The 24,630-nt window shown below is 49.2% G+C and overlaps 1 protein-coding gene and 1 long non-coding RNA gene across 6 annotated transcripts in view; one reads left to right on the top strand and one right to left on the bottom strand.

Moving 5' to 3' along the window:
* The window catches only part of ALAS2 (5'-aminolevulinate synthase 2), a 129,244-nt gene that overhangs the window by 61,836 nt on the left and 42,778 nt on the right, over positions 1-24,630 (bottom strand). The gene's annotated exons all lie outside the window — the stretch shown is intronic.
* LOC134947477 (uncharacterized) lies at positions 4,868-7,643 on the top strand. The gene is made up of 3 exons (XR_010182568.1): positions 4,868-4,962; positions 5,626-5,694; positions 7,570-7,643. It is a non-coding gene; the product is annotated as an uncharacterized LOC134947477 (long non-coding RNA).

Below are 24,630 nucleotides of genomic sequence, written 5' to 3'. Positions count from 1 at the left end.
CACACATAACACCCCCTGTACCAGTGCCGCTTACACACATAACACCCCCTGTAGCAGTGCCGCTTACACACGTAATGCCCCCTGTACCAGTGCCGCTTACACACATAACACCCCCTGTAGCAGTGCCGCTTACACACGTAACACCCCCCTGTACCAGTGACGCTTACATACGTAACGCCCCCCTGTACCAGTGCTGCTTACACACGTCAAGCCCCCTGTACCAGTGACGCTTACACACGTAACGCCCCCTGTACCAGTGCCGCTTACACACGTAACGCCTCCTGTACCAGTGATGCTTACACACGTCATGCCCCCTGTAGCAATGACGCTTACACACGTAATGCCCCCTGTACCAGTGCCGCTTACACACGTAACGCCCCCTGTACCAGTGCCGCTTACACACATAACACCCCCTGTAGCAGTGCCGCTTACACACGTAATGCCCCCTGTACCAGTGCCGCTTACACACGTAATGCCCCCTGTACCAGTGCCGCTTACACACTTAATGCCTCCTGTACCAGTGCCGCTTACACACGTAACGCCCCCTGTACCAGTGCCGCTTACACACGTAATGCCCCCTGTACCAGTGCCGCTTACACACGTAACGCCCCTTGTACCAGTGCCGCTTACACACGTAATGCCCCCTGTACCAGTGCCGCTTACACACGTAACACCCCCTGTAGCAGTGCCGCTTACACACGTAACGCCCCCTGTAGCAGTGACGCTTTCACATGTAATGCCCCCCGTACCAGTGACGCTTACACACGTAACGCCCTCTGTATCAGTGATGCTTAGAGACGTAACGCCCCCTGTACCAGTGCCGCTTACACACGTAACACCCCCTGTAGCAGTGCCGCTTACACACGTAACGCCCCCTGTAGCAGTGACGCTTTCACATGTAATGCCCCCCGTACCAGTGACGCTTACACACGTAACGCCCTCTGTATCAGTGATGCTTAGAGACGTAACGCCCCCTGTACCAGTGCCGCTTACACACGTAACGCCCCCTGTAGCAGTAACGCTTAGACACATAACGCCCCCTGTAGCAGTGACGCTTAGACACGTAACGCCCCCTGTAGCAGTGACGCTTAGACACGTAATGCCCCCTGTACCAGTGACGCTTACACACGTAATGCCCCCTGTAGCAGTGTCGCTTAGACACGAAACGCCCTCTGTGCCAGTGCCACTTAGACACGTAGCGCCCTCTGGGCCAGTGACGCTTACACACGTAACACCCCCCTGTACCAGTGACGCTTACATACGTAACGCCCCCTGTACCAGTGCCGCTTACACACGTCAAGCCCCCTGTACCAGTGACGCTTACACACGTAACGCCCCCTGTACCAGTGCCGCTTACACACGTAACGCCTCCTGTACCAGTGATGCTTACACACGTCATGCCCCCTGTAGCAATGACGCTTACACACGTAATGCCCCCTGTACCAGTGCCGCTTACACACGTAACGCCCCCTGTACCAGTGCCGCTTACACACATAACACCCCCTGTAGCAGTGCCGCTTACACACGTAATGCCCCCTGTACCAGTGCCGCTTACACACTTAATGCCCCCTGTACCAGTGCCGCTTACACACGTAATGCCCCCTGTACCAGTGCCGCTTACACACGTAATGCCCCCTGTACCAGTGCCGCTTACACACTTAATGCCCTCTGTACCAGTGTCGCTTACAAACGTAACGCCTCCTGTACCAGTGCCGCTTACACACGTAACGCCCCCTGTACCAGTGCCGCTTACACACGTAATGCCCCCTGTACCAGTGCCGCTTACACACGTAACGCCCCTTGTACCAGTGCCGCTTACACACGTAATGCCCCCTGTACCAGTGCCGCTTACACACGTAACACCCCCTGTAGCAGTGCCGCTTACACACGTAACGCCCCCTGTAGCAGTGACGCTTTCACATGTAATGCCCCCCGTACCAGTGACGCTTACACACGTAACGCCCTCTGTATCAGTGATGCTTAGAGACGTAACGCCCCCTGTACCAGTGCCGCTTACACACGTAACACCCCCTGTAGCAGTGCCGCTTACACACGTAACGCCCCCTGTAGCAGTGACGCTTTCACATGTAATGCCCCCCGTACCAGTGACGCTTACACACGTAACGCCCTCTGTATCAGTGATGCTTAGAGACGTAACGCCCCCTGTACCAGTGCCGCTTACACACGTAACGCCCCCTGTAGCAGTAACGCTTAGACACATAACGCCCCCTGTAGCAGTGACGCTTAGACACGTAACGCCCCCTGTAGCAGTGACGCTTAGACACGTAATGCCCCTGTACCAGTGACGCTTAGACACGTAACGCCTCCTGTACCAGTGCCGCTTACACACGTAACGCCCCCTGTACCAGTGCTGTGGCACCCCCACACACCCCCTCCAGCACCCGCGGTAGCTCCGGACCCCCTCCCCCACCCGTAGCGACCCCGCACCCGTACCTCCCGCCGCTCCACTGCATCCGCCCCTCCCCCACCCGGGGCAACCCCACAACTGCTCCTTCCCCACCCGCAGTGGTTCTGGACCACCACCCATGGCACCCACGCACTCTCCCCTACCTGTGGCACCACCGCACCAGCCCCTCCCCCACCTGCGGCACCAACGCAACCGCCCCTCCCGTGGCACCCCAGGATACCATCCGCCTCTTCCCCGCACCCCCTACTCCTCCAACCAAAGCACCTACTAGGTGATTCACCAGGCCCTGCGTGCGCTGTTCACGCCATTGCAAGGGGCTTCCACCCCTTAACCATTGCACGCCCTTCGTCCGTGCAATATTTATGATTGGATGTAATACTCCATATAATAAAAATATTGCATGCCACAAGGGTGTGCAAGGGCCCTTACGACGGTGTGAAGAGCGCCCGTAGGGTGCGATGAATCACCTAGTATATATATATATATATATATATATAAAACAAAGTGTCCATGGTCCGGCACTCCTTTCCATTCACTTTCACTTGCTCCGGTGCCCTCAGAGTAAAAGGGGTATTGCATACAAGAAATGGCTGCTGCACTCTGAGTCTTTTTAAGTCAAACAAAGTGTATTACAAGCATCACGCCATATCCCAACGTTTTCGGGGCTGTCACGCCCCTTTGTCATGATGAACAACGGTTGTTCACCTTGACAAATTGGTGTGACAGCACCAAAACATTGTGATATGGCGTGATGCTTTTAATACACTTTGTTTGACTTAAAAAGACTCCGAGTGCCGCAGCCATTTCTTGTATATATATATATATAAATATATATATATATATATATATATATATATACCAAATGGGCCACAGTAATCTCCACACTATTAGCCCCAGCAAAGATCATACATATATATCTTCAAATATAGCTCAGCTTAGCATAGCAGGCACTCCCTCACCTGCTGTTCAGAGCTGAGGAACTGGGGAGGGCAGATGCAGAGACTCTCTGAAAGGGCCATGGTAACTGCTGGGTGGAGCTGCTCAAGGAGCACAGGAGCTCTGCTGAATTTGGCCATCTCCGTGGCTTACAAGGAGGAATGCTGCACCTACTGCGGGCAACTGCTTAGTGGAGGAACGAGACAACAGACCCACTCCCACACCTGCAAAGTGCTACAGACTGTTGAAAACCCAGTTTTTGGACATATGACTCAGTGGGCGGGGCTTAAAGACACAAAGCATCCAGCCCAGACCCCTCAGCTTTAACTCCAATCAGGACTTCTCCCAGGGAGTTCTTAACTACCCCCCTGTATCATGGTAAACCTATGCTTATACTTAGGCTTGGGCCACACATAGCGGTTTAGTGGGTCCGCTTGGCAGGAAGGAGCCTGCACATGGTCTCCTATGCAGCCGTCCACACATATGTGGCGGTGCCGCATCCACCAGACCCAACTGCAGCATGCTGTGGTTGAGCAGGATGACAGGATTTCACCTAGAACACAACACATACATTTGAGTGTATGTGTTCACACAGTGCGGTTCTACTTGAAATCTGGTCGTGGCACTGGCCAGATACTGTGCAGCGGCATCCTGCGGAAAGACTAGTGTGTGAACCCAAAATGTTCCTTCCTGCCAAGCCCGTCCTGCTGAATGGGACCACTAAACCGCTGTGTGTGGCCCAAGTCTTAGATATATGAAATAGCGTCTGTGAGCTGGGATCCGGTCTGAAGATCGACAGTGTCTAGGTCGACAATGTTTAGGTCGACCACTATAGGTCGACAGTCACTAGGTCGACATGGATGGAAGGTCGACAGGGTTTCTAGGTCGACATGTGCTAGGTCGACAGGTCTAAAGGTCGACATGAGTCTTTCACATTTTTTTCTTTTTTTTTATTTTTTCATACTTAACGATCCACATGGACTACGATTGGAACGGTAAAGTGTGCCGAGTGAAGCGGTAGCGGAGCGAAGGCACCATGCCCGAAGCATGGCGAGCGAAGCGAGCCATGCGAGGGGACGCGGTGCACTAATTTGGGATCCCGGTCACTCTACGAAGAAAACGATACAAAAAAAATAATCCTCATGTCGACCTTTAGACCTGTCGACCTAGCACATGTCGACCTAGAAACCCTATCGACCTTCCATCCATGTCGACCTAGTGACTGTCGACCTATAGTGGTCGACCTAAACATTGTCGACCTAGACACTGTCGATTTGATGAACCACACCCCTGTGAGCTAACAACACATTCATGTGATAACATTATTTTAATGAAGTTATTTTATTAAACACATCATCTTATAATTTCCCTGCACAGTTTCCCTAATAAGGCCCCAGCCACTTCCTTTATGACATCACAGCCGCATCACAATGCAGCTCAGGCCAGGGTGATATCACAGACCGTTACAGTGTTAGCCTTTTGATAGGTAGTTTTCAGTGGAGACAGACGTACAGAGATGTTCTGCATTATGTGGACATTTTTGACCGTATTCTTATTTATTTCGGCTAGTCAAGGAGCACCTACTGTGGCACCTGAAGGTAAGTGTTATCTTCATTATTCTAAAGGTTGTTACTAAGAGGAAATAAATCATATTATCTGGCCAATTAGAGCCACAGACACATGTACACCTTAGTGGATATAAGGACACACAGTACATAGTATATAACATACAGAACTATACATACATGACATACATACAACTCACACCCTATACAGCACTAGTTACACACTGAGGGCCAGATGTACTAAGCTTGAAAAGTGATCAATATCACTGTGATAAAGCACCAGCCAATCGGCTCCTAACTGCCATGTCACAGGCTGTGTTTGAAAAATGACAGTTAGGAGCCGATTGGCTGGTGCTTTATCACAGTGATATTTATCACTTTTCAAGCTTAGTACATCTGGCTGTGAGTGTTATACTGACTATATTGTGTGAGAATAGTACTGGGGTGACATGTTTGGCTTTCAGGGACCTACTCACCAGTGTCTATAGCAGGTATAGGCAATGTATGGCACACCATCTAATGTGGAACTACATGTCCCAGCATGCCCTGATAGAGTTTTAGCATGCCTTATGAGAAACACGTCCATACCACACAGGGAATGTCATGTCACAGCGTCACTTGGTAAAGTAAATGTTGCTCATTATTTATACATTACTATACACATTGCTAATCTTCTCTATTCTCTCCTTACACCAGCCACACATGTAGGTGTCTCCGAAGACCAAGCCCAGAAGACAGAAGAGTCCAACGCTTCTACAGTCACAGGTACCTAACAGTGACACAAGTCACAGCATATATGTGCAGCGTGTCAGTAATAGGGATTAGTGGGGACAGGGGCGGCATCTGTGGGGGGGTAAATTACATCTGCAGCTGGGTGAGATCGTGGCATCAGCTGCCTAGTATTATGCTTATGACCATAAGTCAGCTTTGTGCTGCAGCATATAATATATCAGCAGGTGCAGAGTGCACAGTGTGGGGCATTCCCAGGTTAGGGCGCAGGTTACTCCCCAATATACGTGTGATGGTTACACACCATTGGAGCTGCTCTAGATCAGATGACAGCCTATCACACTCCTTGTACACTTACTAAGACCACTGTATGGGGGCAGCTGCCTGTCATGTGCATAGAGCACAATGTAATACAGACCTGAGAGCCATGTAATACAGACAGTCCCGATGTCCCCTCTCTCATGGCTCCCATGACACAGTGTCTGCACAGGACACTCCCCAAGCCAGAAAATAGGAGGAGAGCACCTATAGCATGGGCGCAATGGCAGAAATTATATACGCTGAGCTTCAGCATATTCTGCACAGGGCCGTTTCTAGACAATTTGGCTCCCAGTGCGAGATTTCAAAATGCGCCCCCTTCCCCCCATTGCTATAAAAAAAAATTGTGCCCCCCCCCCATATAGCTATAAAAAGAAAAAGCATGCGCGCGCCGAGGGCGCGTGCGCTCCCGACAAGGGTGTGTGGCCTGATTAAAATGGGTGTGGTCTCATTAAAGTGGGCGTGGCCTTGTCTGATATCATCACGCCCACCACAGGGGAAAAAAAATAAAAATAAAAAAAGTCCCCATTTTACACATTACAGCAGGCAAGTGTCCCCATTTTACATAGCGCGGCAGGTAGGTGTCCCCATTTTACAAAGCGCGGCAGGCACGTGCCCCCATTTTACACAGCACGGCAGGCAGGTGTCCCCATTTTACAAAGTGCGGCAGGCAGATATCCCCATTTTACACAGTGCGGCAGGCAGGTATCCCCATTTTACACAGTGCGGCAGGCAGGTATCCCCATTTTACACAGTGCGGCAGGCAGGTATCCCCATTTTACACAGTGCGGCAGGCAGGTATCCCCATTTTACACAGTGCGGCAGGCAGGTGTCCCCATTTTACACAGTGCGGCAGGCAGGTATCCCCATTTTACACAGTGCGGCAGGCAGGTGTCCCCATTTTACACAGTGCGGCAGGCAGGTATCCCCATTTTACACAGTGCGGCAGGCAGGTATCCCCATTTTACACAGTGCGGCAGGCAGGTATCCCCATTTTACACAGTGCGGCAGGCAGGTGTCCCCATTTTACACAGTGCGGCAGGCAGGTGTCCCCATTTTACACAGTGCGGCAGGCAGGTATCTCCATTTTACACAGTGCGGCAGGCAGGTATCCCCATTTTACACAGTGCGGCAGGCAGGTGTCAAGTGGGGGGGGGGAGGAAGGGGGAGAGAGAGAAAGATAGAGATAATACTTACATCTTCCCGCTCTTCGGGTCCCGCCGCCTCACGTCCCTCGCGCCGGCCGCCTCCTCCTTCCAGGCTAATCTCCTTTCCTCCCTCTCCCCGAGCGCTCCTGCTCGGGGGGCGGGGCTTCGCGGAATGACACGTTTGCGTCGTGACGTCACGACGCAAACGCGTCATTCCGCGAAACTCCACTTCCCGAGCAGGAGCGCTCGGGAAGAGGGAGGAGAGGAGATTACGGACACACAAAGTGCCGCGGCGGGCGCCCGCCGCTAGAAACGGCACTGATTCTGCACTTACTAGTGATAGCAAAGTAGTTTTCATCATTGTTTCATATAAGGAATTGATCTATGTGTAACACGGCTGTAACTAACATGACGCTTATTCCCCTAACCTGTTTCTGTCCTGCAGGATTGCTGATTGCCACTACATGCTCCGGCTTGTTTTCTGTAGCGACTACACTGACCTTCTGCATTTACATCTGGTAAGTTACTAATGTGATTTACACTTTATTTACCTAGATAAAGAGTATTCATTTATTACTGTACTATTATTACCAGTATAATGAAAAGGGTTAATACAGACACTCTGCTGTTAGCATATGAGAATGTTATTTTACTGACACCCTAACAGACAGTAATATGCTATATTAGTACAGCCAATAGCGTGACAGTAACTTGCAGGCCTATCCCTTTTATCATAACTGCACTTAGCAGGAGACGTACAGTGGAAAGTACTACACAATTACTCCTGCATTGCTGTGCTATACTGTGATATCATAGGCTGCCCTGTGTCCCTGTGCTGTACTGTAATACATTATGCTACCATGTTATATAATGTGCCTCTATACACTGCACTGTGACATCATATAGGATATAGCCACCCCGATGGTTTCTGTCTATGTTCTGCTACTGAGCACTTTTCATTACTTTTGTACTTTTAGGAAGAGACCAAAGTCAGCTATAAAGTCGGACATTAATATAGAGGCTGGAGATAGTGGGAGTGAGAGCTTTTCATCATCATCATCAGAAGAAGAAGTAGACGTAAAAGTAGAAGAACAAGAAGAGGAGAAGGAGAATAGGTTCGCTAAATATAGAGCACATGCAAAGAAGGAGAAGAACACTAAGCATGGAGCAAAATCAAAGCACGCTACATTACCAGTAATGAGATACATCGTAGCGTATGAAGGTGGAAACTTTGACGGCTTACTTGTGACACGCAAAAGCCTGCCATAAGCCTGAGTACATCACCTTTACTGGAGATTATTGTCATCGCGCACCGGACCCTGGCACTTACTATCTGGGTCTGGCAGCGCTGGTCTCCAGCTCCTAAAGCAGGGCAGTGGGCATGTTATTCCCAGGAGCCGCTGCTGTAGTTCTCTCCTGCAGCTCTCCTCCTCTGACTGCAGCGTCACTTCTAGATATGCAGGCGACACTCATAGGGAAGCGTGAGCCACTCAGCACTGTGTTTAAAGGTCCAGGCGCCCCAATTTGTATCTCTAACTATAAAAGGAAGCCCCTGGGTACTGAGAGTGCCAGAGCAGGCTCCCCTACCTAGTTCCAGCGTTCTAGCCTCGGTGCTTGTGACACTAAGTGCTCCGCTCCCAGTCCCTGCCTTCCCTGCGCTCCGCTCCCGGATCAATAACAATATCCTGACAATCAATCCTGTGGCCTCCATGAGACTCTTCTGTTTTTCCATCATTGGATGTCCTCCTGCTTCCCTGCGGGTGTTGATGTCGGGCCCTGGACCTTCACTATGTAATGCTGTGCTGAGTATATAGGCTAGGTTAGGTAGGGACTTGCAGAATATTGGGGTCCCTTGACGATGGGCTGCAAGCTTAAATATTTTGATTAATCAAATCAAAATATGACCAAATCCCCTCTGTTTTATTTGCAACATAAAAGTAGATTTGCAGTATATTATTATTAGCGCCGATAGGAAAAGTCTTTCTGTTAAATAAATATAAAAAGCAAACACAATGAACTGATATTTGAAGATATATATATATATATATATATATATATATATAAATTTGACCTAGACATACCAGTTCATTATATTTGCTGTACAGTATATATATATATATATATATATATCTCCTATATAATAGCCCTGTGCCTCTGTGCCTGGACCTCTAACGCTGGGCGTGGCTAGGAGCTCTCATTGGGTTAGTGGCAGGTCTATCACACCTAGTCCACAGCTGATTGGGCGAGAAACGCCCTCCCACACAGGTTACATCCAATGGGAGGCTCTGCCCTTTGCCTGATGTGTTTTCACAGAGCAGGATTAGCAATGGGACTGATGGAGCTGCAGCTCCAGCCCCACACCCCAAAATAGGCCCACTGCATCTGAAGCAACATACCCTCCAACAATTTACACATAAACATTGATACAGATTTGAAAAGGGGGCGTGGCCATGGGTACAGTGGCGTGGCCACGCCCCTTTTCATATACTTTCAATGGAAGCTTGGAGAGTCAAAAAATGGTACAGACCATAAAAAAAGGGACTGTACCTGCCAAAAAGGTGCAGCTGGAGGGTATGCCACTGCATCTGCAGCAAGTCTCTGCGCTGTAGATAGGGAAAACGCCCCCTGTAGCAGTGATGCTTACACACATAACTCCGCCTGTAGCAGTGACGCTTACACACGTAATGCCCCCTGTACCAGTGACGCTTACACACGTAATGCCTGCTGTAGCAGTGACGCTTACACACGTAACGCCCCCTGTAGCAGTGACGCTTACACACGTAACGCCCCCTGTACCAGTGACGCTTACACACGTAACGCCCCCTGTAGCAGTGACGCTTACACACGTAACGCCCCCTGTAGCAGTGACGCTTACACACGTAACGCCCCCTGTAGCAGTGACACTTACACACGTAACGCCCCCCCCTGTACCAGTGCCGCTTACACACGTAATGCCCCCTGTAGCAGTGACACTTACACATGTAACGCCCCCTGTAGCAGTGACGCTTACACACGTAACGCCCCCCCCCTGTACCAGTGCCGCTTACACACGTAATGCCCCCTGTAGCAGTGACGCTTACACACATAACGCCCCCTCTACCAGTGTCGCTTACACACGTAATGCCCCTGTATCAGTGATGATTACACACATAGTGCCCCCTCTACCAGTGTCGCTTACACATGTAACGCCCCCTGTACCAGTTCCGCTTACACACGTAATGCCCCTGTAGCAGTGATGATTACACACGTAGTGCCCCCTCTACCAGTGTCGCTTACACATGTAAAGCCCCTTGTACCAGTGCCGCTTACACACATAACGCCCCCTGTACTAGTGCCGCTTACACACGTAACGCCCCCTGGTGCAGTGACGCTTACACATGTAACGCCCCCTGAACCAGTGACGCTTACACACGTAACGCCCCCTGTACCAGTGCCGCTTACACACGTAGCACCCCCTGTACCAATGCCGCTTACACATGTAACGCCCCCTGTACCAGTACTGATTACACACGTAATGCCCTCTGTACCAGTGCCGCTTAACACACATAACGCCCCCTGTACCAGTGCCGCTTACACACGTAACGCCCCCTGTACCAGTGCCGCTTACACACGTAACGCCCCCTGTACCAGTGCCGCTTACACACGTAACACCCCCTTTAGCAGTGACGCTTACACACGTAACGCCCCTGTACCATTGACGCTTACACACGTAACGCCCCCTGTAGCAGTGATGCTTACACACATAGCACCCCCTCTACCAGTGCCGCTTACACATGTAACGCCCAGAGCCGTCTTAACAGCAGTGTAGGCCCCTGGGCACAGCAATGCACTGGGGCCCCTAACCATCCATTAGCAGCAGGGGTCGGGGGTGGTATCAGTGGTAGCTTTGATGTCCCGCGGGTGGAAGGGGTGTTCTGTCTTCTGCTCAACATGTAAGACCTGGAGCAATAATTTCTGCTAATTATTCCTTTACTGCACAGATGGAGCGTTAGAGAGAACACTAAACTGTAGAATGTGGGACATTGTGCTGAATGAAGGGGCCCTGGTACATGACTTCCAGGGTGGTAGGAGGTGTCTAATACGCAGGGAAGGGGTCGACAGTGGAGTGGGCTTAATATTCATCATTTCTCTAACGTCCTAAGTGGATGCTGGGGACTCCGTCAGGACCATGGGGAACAGCGGCTCCGCAGGAGACAGGGCACAAAAAGTAAGCTTTTAGGATCACATGGTGTGTACTGGCTCCTCCCCCTATGACCCTCCTCCAAGCCTCAGTTAGGTTTTTGTGCCCATCCGAGCAGGGTGCAATCTAGGTGGCTCTCCTAAAGAGCTGCTTAGAAAAAGTTTTTTAGGTTTTTTATTTTCAGTGAGTCCTGCTGGCAACAGGCTCACTGCATCGAGGGACTTAGGGGAGAGAATTTCAACTCACCTGCGTGCAGGATGGATTGGATTCTTAGGCTACTGGACACCATTAGCTCCAGAGGGAGTCGGAACACAGGTCTCACCCTGGGGTTCGTCCCGGAGCCGCGCCGCCGACCCCCCTTACAGATGCTGAAGATTGAAGGTCCGGAAACAGGCGGCAGAAGGCTCTTCAGTCTTCATGAAGGTAGCGCACAGCACTGCAGCTGTGCGCCATTGTTGTCACACACTTCACACCAGACGGTCACGGAGGGTGCAGGGCGCTGCTGGGGGCGCCCTGGGCAGCAATATATAATACCTTTAATGGCAAAAGAATACATCACATATAGCCATTAAGGCTATATGTATGTATTTAACCCATGCCAAATGTCTAAAACTCCAGGAGAAAAGCCCGCCGGAATAGGGGGCGGGGCTTATTCTCCTCAGCACACAGCGCCATTTTCCTGCTCAGCTCCGCTGTGAGGAAGGCTCCCAGGACTCTCCCCTGCACTGCACTACAGAAACAGGGTAAAACAGAGAGGGGGGGCATATTTTGGCGATATTTTTATATATTTAAGCGGCTATAAGGAACAACACTTATATAGGGTTGTTCCCATATATATTATAGCGCTTGGGTGTGTGCTGGCAAACTCTCCCTCTGTCTCCCCAAAGGGCTAGTGGGGTCCTGTCTTCGATAAGAGCATTCCCTGTGTGTCTGCTGTGTGTCGGTACGTGTGTGTCGACATGTATGAGGACGATGTTGGCGTGGAGGCGGAGCAATTGCCGATAATGGTGATGTCACCCCCCAGGGAGTCGACACCGGAATGGATGGCTTTGTTTATGGAATTACGTGATAATGTCAGCACATTACAAAAATCAGTTGACGACATGAGACGGCCGGCAAACCAGTTAGTACCTGCCCAGGCGTCTCAGACACCGTCAGGGCCTGTAAAGCGCCCTTTACCTCAGTCGGTCGACACAGACCCAGACACAGACACTGAATCTAGTGTCGACGGTGATGAAACAAACGTATTTTCAAGTAGGGCCACACGTTATATGATCACGGCAATGAAGGAGGCTTTGCATATCTCTGATACTACAAGTACCACAAAAAGGGGTATTATGTGGGGGGTGAAAAAACTACCTGTAGTTTTTCCTGAATCAGAGGAATTAAATGATGTATGTGATGAAGCGTGGGTTAACCCAGATAGAAAAATGCTAATTTCAAAAAAGTTATTAGCATTATACCCTTTCCCGCCAGAGGTTAGGGCGCGCTGGGAAACACCCCCTAGGGTGGATAAGGCGCTCACACGCTTATCGAAACAAGTGGCGTTACCGTCTCCTGATACGGCCGCCCTCAAGGATCCAGCTGATAGGAGGCTGGAAACTACCCTGAAAAGTATATACACTCATACTGGTGTTATACTGCGACCAGCCATCGCCTCAGCCTGGATGTGCAGTGCTGGGGTCGTCTGGTTGGATTCCCTGACTGAAAATATTGATACCCTGGATAGGGACAGTATTTTATTGACTATAGAGCAATTAAAGGATGCTTTTCTTTATATGCGAGATGCGCAGAGAGATATTTGCACTCTGGCATCGAGAGTAAATGCGATGTCCATATCTGCCAGAAGGAGTTTATGGACGCGACAGTGGTCAGGTGATGCGGATTCCAAACGACATATGGAAGTATTGCCGTATAAAGGGGAGGAATTATTTGGCGTCGGTCTATCGGATCTGGTGGCTACGGCAACTGCCGGAAAATCCACTTTTTTACCTCAGACCCCCTCCCAACAGAAAAAGACACCGTCTTTTCAGCCGCAGTCCTTTCGTTCCTATAAGAACAAGCGGACAAAAGGACAGTCATATCTGCCTCGGGGCAGAGGAAGGGGTAAGAGAGGGCAGCAAGCAGCCCCTGCCCAGGAACAGAAGCCCTCCCAGGGTTCTGCAAAGCCCTCAGCATGACGCTGGGGCCTTACAAGCGGACTCAGGAACGGTGGGGGGTCGACTCAAGAATTTCAGCGCACAGTGGGCTTGCTCACAGGTGGACCCCTGGATTCTACAGGTAGTATCTCAGGGTTACAGGTTGGAATTCGAGAAGTCTCCCCCTCGCCGGTTCCTAAAGTCTGCTTTGCCAACGTCTCCCTCGGACAGGGCGACGGTATTGGAAGCCATTCACAAGCTGTTTGCTCAGCAGGTGATAGTCAAGGTACCCCTCCTACAACAGGGAAAGGGGTATTACTCCACGCTATTTGTGGTACCGAAGCCGGACGGCTCGGTAAGACCTATTCTAAATCTCAAATCTTTGAACCTGTACATACAAAAATTCAAGTTCAAGATGGAGTCACTCAGAGCAGTGATAGCGAATCTGGAAGAAGGGGACTTTATGGTGTCCCTGGACATAAAGGACGCTTACCTGCATGTCCCAATTTGCCCTTCACATCAAGGGTACCTCAGGTTCGTGGTGCAAAACTGTCATTATCAGTTTCAGACGCTGCCGTTTGGATTGTCCACGGCACCTCGGGTCTTTACCAAGGTAATGGCCGAAATGATGATCCTTCTACGAAGAAGAGGCGTATTAATTATCCCTTACTTGGACGATCTCCTGATAAGGGCAAGATCCAGAGAACAGCTGGAAGACGGAGTAGCACTAACCCAACTAGTGCTGCAACAACACGGGTGGATTCTGAATTTTCCAAAATCTCAGTTGACCCCGACGACACGTCTGCTGTTCCTGGGAATGATTCTGGACACGGTTCAGAAAAAGGTGTTTCTTCCGGAGGAGAAAGCCAGGGAGTTATCCGAACTTGTCAGGAACCTCCTAAAACCAGGGACAGTGTCTGTGCATCAATGCACAAGAGTCCTGGGAAAGATGGTGGCTTCTTACGAAGCGATTCCATTCGGCAGATTCCACGCACGAACTTTTCAGTGGGATCTGCTGGACAAATGGTCCGGATCGCATCTGCAGATGCATCAGCGGATAACCTTATCGCCACGGACAAGGGTGTCTCTTCTGTGGTGGTTGCAGAGTGCTCATCTGTTAGAGGGCCGCAGATTCGGCATACAGGACTGGGTCCTGGTGACCACGGATGCCAGTCTGAGAGGCTGGGGAGCGGTCACACAAGGAAGAAACTTCCAGGGAGTATGGTCAAGCCTGGAGATGTCTCTTCACATAAATATACTGGAGCTAAGAGCGATTTACAATGCTCTAAGTCTGGCAAAACCCCTGCTTCAGGGTCAGCCGGTGTTGATCCAGTCGGACAACATCACGGCAGTCGCCCACGTAAACAGACAGGGCGGCACAAGAAGCAGGACAGCAATGGCAGAAGCTGCAAGGATTCTTCGCTGGGCGGAAGATCATGTGATAGCACTGTCAGCAGTATTCATTCCGGGAGTGGACAACTGGGAAGCAGACTTCCTCAGCAGACACGATCTACACCCGGGAGAGTGGGGACTTCATCCAGAAGTCTTCCACATGATTGTGAACCGTTGGGAAAAACCAATGGTGGATATGATGGCGTCCCGCCTCAACAAAAAACTGGACAGGTATTGCGCCAGGTCAAGAGATCCTCAGGCAATAGCTGTGGACGCTCTGGTAACACCGTGGGTGTTCCAGTCAGTGTATGTGTTCCCTCCTTTGCCTCTCATACCAAAAGTACTGAGAATTATACGGCAAAAGGGAGTAAGAACGATACTAGTGGCTCCCGATTGGCCAAGAAGAACTTGGTACCCGGAACTTCAAGAGATGCTCACGGAGGATCCGTGGCCTCTACCTCTAAGACGGGACCTGCTTCAGCAGGGACCGTGTCTATTCCAAGACTTACCGCGGCTGCGTTTGACGGCATGGCGGTTGAACGCCGAATTCTAAAGGAAAAAGGCATTCCGGAAGAGGTCATTCCTACACTGGTAAAGGCCAGGAAGGAGGTGACTGCACAACATTATCACCGCATTTGGAGGAAATATGTTGCGTGGTGTAAGGCCAGGAAGGCCCCCACGGAGGAATTTCAACTGGGTCGATTCCTACATTTCCTGCAAACAGGATTGTCTATGGGCCTCAAATTGGGGTCCATTAAGGTTCAAATTTCGGCCCTGTCGATTTTCTTCCAGAAAGAATTGACTTCAGTTCCTGAAGTCCAGACTTTTGTAAAAGGAGTACTACATATACAGCCCCCGGTTGTGCCCCCAGTGGCACCGTGGGATCTTAATGTAGTCTTGGATTTTCTAAAATCCCATTGGTTTGAGCCGCTCAAATCGGTGGAGATGAAGTATCTTACATGGAAAGTAACCATGCTACTGGCCCTGGCTTCAGCCAGGAGAGTATCAGAATTGGCGGCTTTATCATATAAGAGCCCATATCTGATTTTCCATACGGACAGGGCAGAACTGCGGACGCGTCCTCATTTTCTGCCTAAGGTGGTGTCAGCGTTTCACCTGAACCAGCCTATTGTGGTGCCTGCGGCTACTAACGAGTTGGAGGATTCCAAGTTGTTGGACGTGGTCCGGGCATTGAAAATATATATTTCAAGAACGGCGGGAGTCAGAAAGTCTGACTCACTGCTTATATTGTATGCACCCAACAAGATGGGTGCTCCTGCTTCTAAGCAGACGATTGCTCGTTGGATTTGTAGCACAATTCAACTTGCACATTCTGTGGCAGGCTTGCCACAACCTAAATTTGTCAAGGCCCATTCCACAAGGAAAGTGGGCTCATCCTGGGCGGCTGCCCGGGGAGTCTCGGCATTACAACTCTGCCGAGCTGCTACTTGGTCAGGGGCAAACACGTTTGCAAAATTCTACAAATTTGATACCCTGGCTGAGGAGGACCTTGAGTTCTCTCATTCGGTGCTGCAGAGTCATCCGCACTCTCCCGCCCGTTTGGGAGCTTTGGTATAATCCCCATGGTCCTGATGGAGTCCCCAGCATCCACTTAGGACGTTAGAGAAAATAAGAATTTACTTACCGATAATTCTATTTCTCGTAGTCCGTAGTGGATGCTGGGCGCCCATCCCAAGTGCGGATTGTCTGCAATACTTGTACATAGTTATTGTTACAAAAAAATCGGGTTGTTATTAGAGATGAGCGGGTTCGGTTTCTCTGAATCCGAACCCGCCAGAACTTCATGTTTTTTTTCACGGGTCCGAGCGACTCGGATCTTCCCGCCTTGCTCGGTTAACCCGAGCGCGCCCGAACGTCATCATGACGCTGTCGGATTCTCGCGAGGCTCGGATTCTATCGCGAGACTCGGATTCTATATAAGGAGCCGCGCGTCGCCGCCATTTTCACACGTGCATTGAGATTGATAGGGAGAGGACGTGGCTGGCGTCCTCTCCGTTTAGAATAGATTAGAGAGACACTTGATTTACTAATTTTGGGGAGCATTAGGAGTACTCAGTACAGTGCAGAGTTTTGCTGATAGTGACCAGTGACCACCAGTTTTATTTATAATCCGTTCTCTGCCTGAAAAAAGCGATACACAGCACACAGTGACTCAGTCACATACCATATCTGTGTGCACTGCTCAGGCTCAGGCCAGTGTGCTGCATCATCTATTATCTATATATAAATAATATTATATATATCTGTCTGACTGCTCAGCTCACACAGCTTATAATTGTGGGGGAGACTGGGGAGCACTACTGCAGTGCCAGTTATAGGTTATAGCAGGAGCCAGGAGTACATAATATATTATATAGTGAGTGACCACCAGACACACAGTGCAGTTTATTTAATATATCCGTTCTCTGCCTGAAAAAAGCGATACACACAGTGACTCAGTCAGTCACATACCATATCTGTGTGCACTGCTCAGGCTCAGGCCAGTGTGCTGCATCATCTATATATATTATATATCTGTCTGACTGCTCAGCTCACACAGCTTATAATTGTGGGGGAGACTGGGGAGCACTACTGCAGTGCCAGTTATAGGTTATAGCAGGAGCCAGGAGTACATAATATTATATTAAAATTAAACAGTGCACACTTTTGCTGCAGGAGTGCCACTGCCAGTGTGACTAGTGACCAGTGACCTGACCACCAGTATATATAATATTAGTAGTATACTATCTCTTTATCAACCAGTCTATATTAGCAGCAGACACAGTACAGTGCGGTAGTTCACGGCTGTGGCTACCTCTGTGTCGGCACTCGGCAGCCCGTCCATAATTGTATATACCACCTAACCGTGGTTTTTTTTTCTTTCTTTATACATACATACTAGTTACGAGTATACTATCTCTTTATCAACCAGTCTATATATTAGCAGCAGACACAGTACAGTGCGGTAGTTCACGGCTGTGGCTACCTCTGTGTCGGCACTCGGCAGCCCGTCCATAATTGTATATACCACCTAACCGTGGTTTTTTTTTCTTTCTTTATACATACATACTAGTTACGAGTATACTATCTCTTTATCAACCAGTCTATATATTAGCAGCAGACACAGTACAGTGCGGTAGTTCACGGCTGTGGCTACCTCTGTGTCGGCACTCGGCAGCCCGTCCATAATTGTATATACCACCTAACCGTGGTTTTTTTTTCTTTCTTTATACATACATACTAGTTACGAGTATACTATCTCTTTATCAACCAGTCTATATATTAGCAGCAGACACAGTACAGTGCGGTAGTTCACGGCTGTGGCTACCTCTGTGTCGGCACTCGGCAGCCCGTCCATAATTGTATATACCACCTAACCGTGGTTTTTTTTTCTTTCTTTATACATACATACTAGTTACGAGTATACTATCTCTTTATCAACCAGTCTATATATTAGCAGCAGACACAGTACAGTGCGGTAGTTCACGGCTGTGGCTACCTCTGTGTCGGCACTCGGCAGCCCGTCCATAATTGTATATACCACCTAACCGTGGTTTTTTTTTCTTTCTTTATACATACATACTAGTTACGAGTATACTATCTCTTTATCAACCAGTCTATATTAGCAGCAGACACAGTACAGTGCGGTAGTTCACGGCTGTGGCTACCTCTGTGTCGGCACTCGGCAGCCCGTCCATAATTGTATATACCACCTAACCGTGGTTTTTTTTTCTTTCTTTATACATACATACTAGTTACGAGTATACTATCTCTTTATCAACCAGTCTATATATTAGCAGCAGACACAGTACAGTGCGGTAGTTCACGGCTGTGGCTACCTCTGTGTCGGCACTCGGCAGCCCGTCCATAATTGTATATACCACCTAACCGTGGTTTTTTTTTCTTTCTTTATACATACATACTAGTTACGAGTATACTATCTCTTTATCAACCAGTCTATATTAGCAGCAGACACAGTACAGTGCGGTAGTTCACGGCTGTGGCTACCTCTGTGTCGGCACTCGGCAGCCCGTCCATAATTGTATATACCACCTAACCGTGTTTTTTTTTTCTTTCTTTATACATACATACTAGTTACGAGTATACTATCTCTTTATCAACCAGTCTATATATTAGCAGCAGACACAGTACAGTGCGGTAGTTCACGGCTGTGGCTACCTCTGTGTCGGCACTCGGCAGCCCGTCCATAATTGTATATACCACCTAACCGTGGTTTTTTTTTCTTTCTTTATACATACATACTAGTTACGAGTATACTATCTCTTTATCAACCAGTCTATATATTAGCAGCAGACACAGTACAGTGCGGTAGTTCACGGCTGTGGCTACCTCTGTGTCGGCACTCGGCAGCCCGTCCATAATTGTATATACCACCTAACCGTGGTTTTTTTTTCTTTCTTTATACATACATACTAGTTACGAGTATACTATCTCTTTATCAACCAGTCTATATATTAGCAGCAGACACAGTACAGTGCGGTAGTTCACGGCTGTGGCTACCTCTGTGTCGGCACTCGGCAGCCCGTCCATAATTGTATATACCACCTAACCGTGGTTTTTTTTTCTTTCTTTATACATACATACTAGTTACGAGTATACTATCTCTTTATCAACCATTCTATATTAGCAGCAGACACAGTACAGTGCGGTAGTTCACGGCTGTGGCTACCTCTGTGTCGGCACTCGGCAGCCCGTCCATAATTGTATATACCACCTAACCGTGGTTTTTTTTTCTTTCTTTATACATACATACTAGTTACGAGTATACTATCTCTTTATCAACCAGTCTATATATTAGCAGCAGACACAGTACAGTGCGGTAGTTCACGGCTGTGGCTACCTCTGTGTCGGCACTCGGCAGCCCGTCCATAATTGTATATACCACCTAACCGTGGTTTTTTTTTCTTTCTTTATACATACATACTAGTTACGAGTATACTATCTCTTTATCAACCAGTCTATATATTAGCAGCAGACACAGTACAGTGCGGTAGTTCACGGCTGTTGCTACCTCTGTGTCGGCACTCGGCAGCCCGTCCATAATTGTATACTAGTATCCAATCCATCCATCTCCATTGTTTACCTGAGGTGCCTTTTAGTTGTGCCTATTAAAATATGGAGAACAAAAATGTTGAGGTTCCAAAATTAGGGAAAGATCAAGATCCACTTCCACCTCGTGCTGAAGCTGCTGCCACTAGTCATGGCCGAGACGATGAAATGCCAGCAACGTCGTCTGCCAAGGCCGATGCCCAATGTCATAGTACAGAGCATGTCAAATCCAAAACACCAAATATCAGTAAAAAAAGGACTCCAAAACCTAAAATAAAATTGTCGGAGGAGAAGCGTAAACTTGCCAATATGCCATTTACCACACGGAGTGGCAAGGAACGGCTGAGGCCCTGGCCTATGTTCATGGCTAGTGGTTCAGCTTCACATGAGGATGGAAGCACTCAGCCTCTCGCTAGAAAAATGAAAAGACTCAAGCTGGCAAAAGCAGCACAGCAAAGAACTGTGCATTCTTCGAAATCCCAAATCCACAAGGAGAGTCCAATTGTGTCGGTTGCGATGCCTGACCTTCCCAACACTGGACGTGAAGAGCATGCGCCTTCCACCATTTGCACGCCCCCTGCAAGTGCTGGAAGGAGCACCCGCAGTCCAGTTCCTGATAGTCAGATTGAAGATGTCAGTGTTGAAGTACACCAGGATGAGGAGGATATGGGTGTTGCTGGCGCTGGGGAGGAAATTGACCAGGAGGATTCTGATGGTGAGGTGGTTTGTTTAAGTCAGGCACCCGGGGAGACACCTGTTGTCCGTGGGAGGAATATGGCCGTTGACATGCCAGGTGAAAATACCAAAAAAATCAGCTCTTCGGTGTGGAGGTATTTCACCAGAAATGCGGACAACAGGTGTCAAGCCGTGTGTTCCCTTTGTCAAGCTGTAATAAGTAGGGGTAAGGACGTTAACCACCTCGGAACATCCTCCCTTATACGTCACCTGCAGCGCATTCATAATAAGTCAGTGACAAGTTCAAAAACTTTGGGTGACAGCGGAAGCAGTCCACTGACCAGTAAATCCCTTCCTCTTGTAACCAAGCTCACGCAAACCACCCCACCAACTCCCTCAGTGTCAATTTCCTCCTTCCCCAGGAATGCCAATAGTCCTGCAGGCCATGTCACTGGCAATTCTGACGAGTCCTCTCCTGCCTGGGATTCCTCCGATGCATCCTTGCGTGTAACGCCTACTGCTGCTGGCGCTGCTGTTGTTGCCGCTGGGAGTCGATGGTCATCCCAGAGGGGAAGTCGTAAGCCCACTTGTACTACTTCCAGTAAGCAATTGACTGTTCAACAGTCCTTTGCGAGGAAGATGAAATATCACAGCAGTCATCCTACTGCAAAGCGGATAACTGAGGCCTTGGCATCCTGGGTGGTGAGAAACGTGGTTCCGGTATCCATCATTACTGCAGAGCCAACTAGAGACTTGTTGGAGGTACTGTGTCCCCGGTACCAAATACCATCTAGGTTCCATTTCTCTAGGCAGGCGATACCAAAAATGTACACAGACCTCAGAAAAAGAGTCACCAGTGTCCTAAAAAATGCAGCTGTACCCAATGTCCACTTAACCACGGACATGTGGACAAGTGGAGCAGGGCAGGGTCAGGACTATATGACTGTGACAGCCCACTGGGTAGATGTATGGACTCCCGCCGCAAGAACAGCAGCGGCGGCACCAGTAGCAGCATCTCGCAAACGCCAACTCTTTCCTAGGCAGGCTACGCTTTGTATCACCGCTTTCCAGAATACGCACACAGCTGAAAACCTCTTACGGCAACTGAGGAAGATCATCGCGGAATGGCTTACCCCAATTGGACTCTCCTGTGGATTTGTGGCATCGGACAACGCCAGCAATATTGTGTGTGCATTAAATCTGGGCCAATTCCAGCACGTCCCATGTTTTGCACATACCTTGAATTTGGTGGTGCAGAATTTTTTAAAAAACGACAGGGGCGTGCAAGAGATGCTGTCGGTGGCCAGAAGAATTGCGGGACACTTTCGGCGTACAGGCACCACGTACAGAAAACTGGAGCACCACCAAAAACTACTGAACCTGCCCTGCCATCATCTGAAGCAAGAAGTGGTAACGAGGTGGAATTCAACCCTCTATATGCTTCAGAGGTTGGAGGAGCAGCAAAAGGCCATTCAAGCCTATACAATTGAGCACGATATAGTAGGTGGAATGCACCTGTCTCAAGTGCAGTGGAGAATGATTTCAACGTTGTGCAAGGTTCTGATGCCCTTTGAACTTGCCACACGTGAAGTCAGTTCAGACACTGCCAGCCTGAGTCAGGTCATTCCCCTCATCAGGCTTTTGCAGAAGAAGCTGGAGGCATTGAAGAAGGAGCTAAAAGGGAGCGATTCCGCTAGGCATGTGGGACTTGTGGATGCAGCCCTTAATTCGCTTAACAAGGATTCACGGGTGGTCAATCTGTTGAAATCAGAGCACTACATTTTGGCCACCGTGCTCGATCCTAGATTTAAAGCCTACCTTGGATCTCTCTTTCCGGCAGACACAGGTCTGCTGGGGTTGAAAGACCTGCTGGTGACAAAATTGTCAAGTCAAGCGGAACGCGACCTGTCAACATCTCCTCCTTCACATTCTCCCGCAACTGGGGGTGCGAGGAAAAGGCTCAGAATTCCGAGCCCACCCGCTGGCGGTGATGCAGGGCAGTCTGGAGCGACTGCTGATGCTGACATCTGGTCCGGACTGAAGGACCTGACAACGATTACGGACATGTCGTCTACTGTCACTGCATATGATTCTCTCAACATTGATAGAATGGTGGAGGATTATATGAGTGACCGCATCCAAGTAGGCACGTCACACAGTCCGTACTTATACTGGCAGGAAAAAGAGGCAATTTGGAGGCCCTTGCACAAACTGGCTTTATTCTACCTAAGTTGCCCTCCCACAAGTGTGTACTCCGAAAGAGTGTTTAGTGCCGCCGCTCACCTTGTCAGCAATCGGCGTACGAGGTTACATCCAGAAAATGTGGAGAAGATGATGTTCATTAAAATGAATTATAATCAATTCCTCCGCGGAGACATTGACCAGCAGCAATTGCCTCCACAAAGTACACAGGGAGCTGAGATGGTGGATTCCAGTGGGGACGAATTGATAATCTGTGAGGAGGGGGATGTACACGGTGATATATCGGAGGGTGAAGATGAGGTGGACATCTTGCCTCTGTAGAGCCAGTTTGTGCAAGGAGAGATTAATTGCTTCTTTTTTGGGGGGGGTCCAAACCAACCCGTCATATCAGTCACAGTCGTGTGGCAGACCCTGTCACTGAAATGATGGGTTGGTTAAAGTGTGCATGTCCTGTTTTGTTTATACAACATAAGGGTGGGTGGGAGGGCCCAAGGACAATTCCATCTTGCACCTCTTTTTTCTTTTCTTTTTCTTTTTATCATGTGCTGATTGGGGAGGGTTTTTTGGAAGGGACATCCTGCGTGACACTGCAGTGCCACTCCTAGATGGGCCCGGTGTTTGTGTCGGCCACTAGGGTCGCTAATCTTACTCACACAGCTACCTCATTGCGCCTCTTTTTTTCTTTGCGTCATGTGCTGTTTGGGGAGGGTTTTTTGGAAGGGCCATCCTGCGTGACACTGCAGTGCCACTCCTAGATGGGCCCGGTGTTTGTGTCGGCCACTAGGGTCGCTAATCTTACTCGCACAGCTACCTCATTGCGCCTCTTTTTTTCTTTGCGTCATGTGCTGTTTGGGGAGGGTTTTTTGGAAGGGACATCCTGCGTGACACTGCAGTGCCACTCCTAGATGGGCCCGGTGTTTGTGTCGGCCACTAGGGTCGCTTATCTTACTCACACAGCGACCTCGGTGCAAATTTTAGGACTAAAAATAATATTGTGAGGTGTGAGGTATTCAGAATAGACTGAAAATGAGTGTAAATTATGGTTTTTGAGGTTAATAATACTTTGGGATCAAAATGACCCCCAAATTCTATGATTTAAGCTGTTTTTTAGTGTTTTTTGAAAAAAACACCCGAATCCAAAACACACCCGAATCCGACAAAAAAAATTCGGTGAGGTTTTGCCAAAACGCGTTCGAACCCAAAACACGGCCGCGGAACCGAACCCAAAACCAAAACACAAAACCCGAAAAATTTCAGGCGCTCATCTCTAGTTGTTATTTGTTGTGAGCCGTCTGTTCAGAGGCTCCTACGTTTGTCATACTGTTAACTGGGTTCAGATCACAAGTTATACGGTGTGATTGGTGTGGCTGGTATGAGTCTTACCCGGGGTTCAATATCCTTCCTTATTGTGTACGCTCGTCCGGGCACAGTACCTAACTGAGGCTTGGAGGAGGGTCATAGGGGGAGGAGCCAGTACACACCATGTGATCCTAAAAGCTTACTTTTTGTGCCCTGTCTCCTGCGGAGCCGCTGTTCCCCATGGTCCTGACGGAGTCCCCAGCATCCACTACGGACTACGAGAAATAGAATTATCGGTAAGTAAATTCTTATTTTTCCGGTGGGAGGGCAGCTTGCTTGACTGCAGATATCTCCAGTTCCTGGAAACAGATTTCTTAGTTTTAATGGGATAAAAAAAACTAGAGAGTCCCACCTTTCATGAGGTACTGGGAACTTGGGGATCAGAGTTCAGGAGCCAGAGCAATCCACCAACGAAAATATAAAACTGCATATTAGGCGTGTGGAGCTGAAGCAGGGACCAGCTGCTGGAAGGCTGATATCTCTGGTTCAG

The sequence above is a fragment of the Pseudophryne corroboree genome, chromosome 8 (genome assembly GCF_028390025.1).
Source record: "Pseudophryne corroboree isolate aPseCor3 chromosome 8, aPseCor3.hap2, whole genome shotgun sequence".
NCBI classification, from domain to species: Eukaryota; Metazoa; Chordata; class Amphibia; order Anura; family Myobatrachidae; genus Pseudophryne; species Pseudophryne corroboree.
The sequence above is the reverse complement of the archived record's forward strand: the minus strand, read 5'-3'. Positions and strand labels throughout refer to the sequence as shown.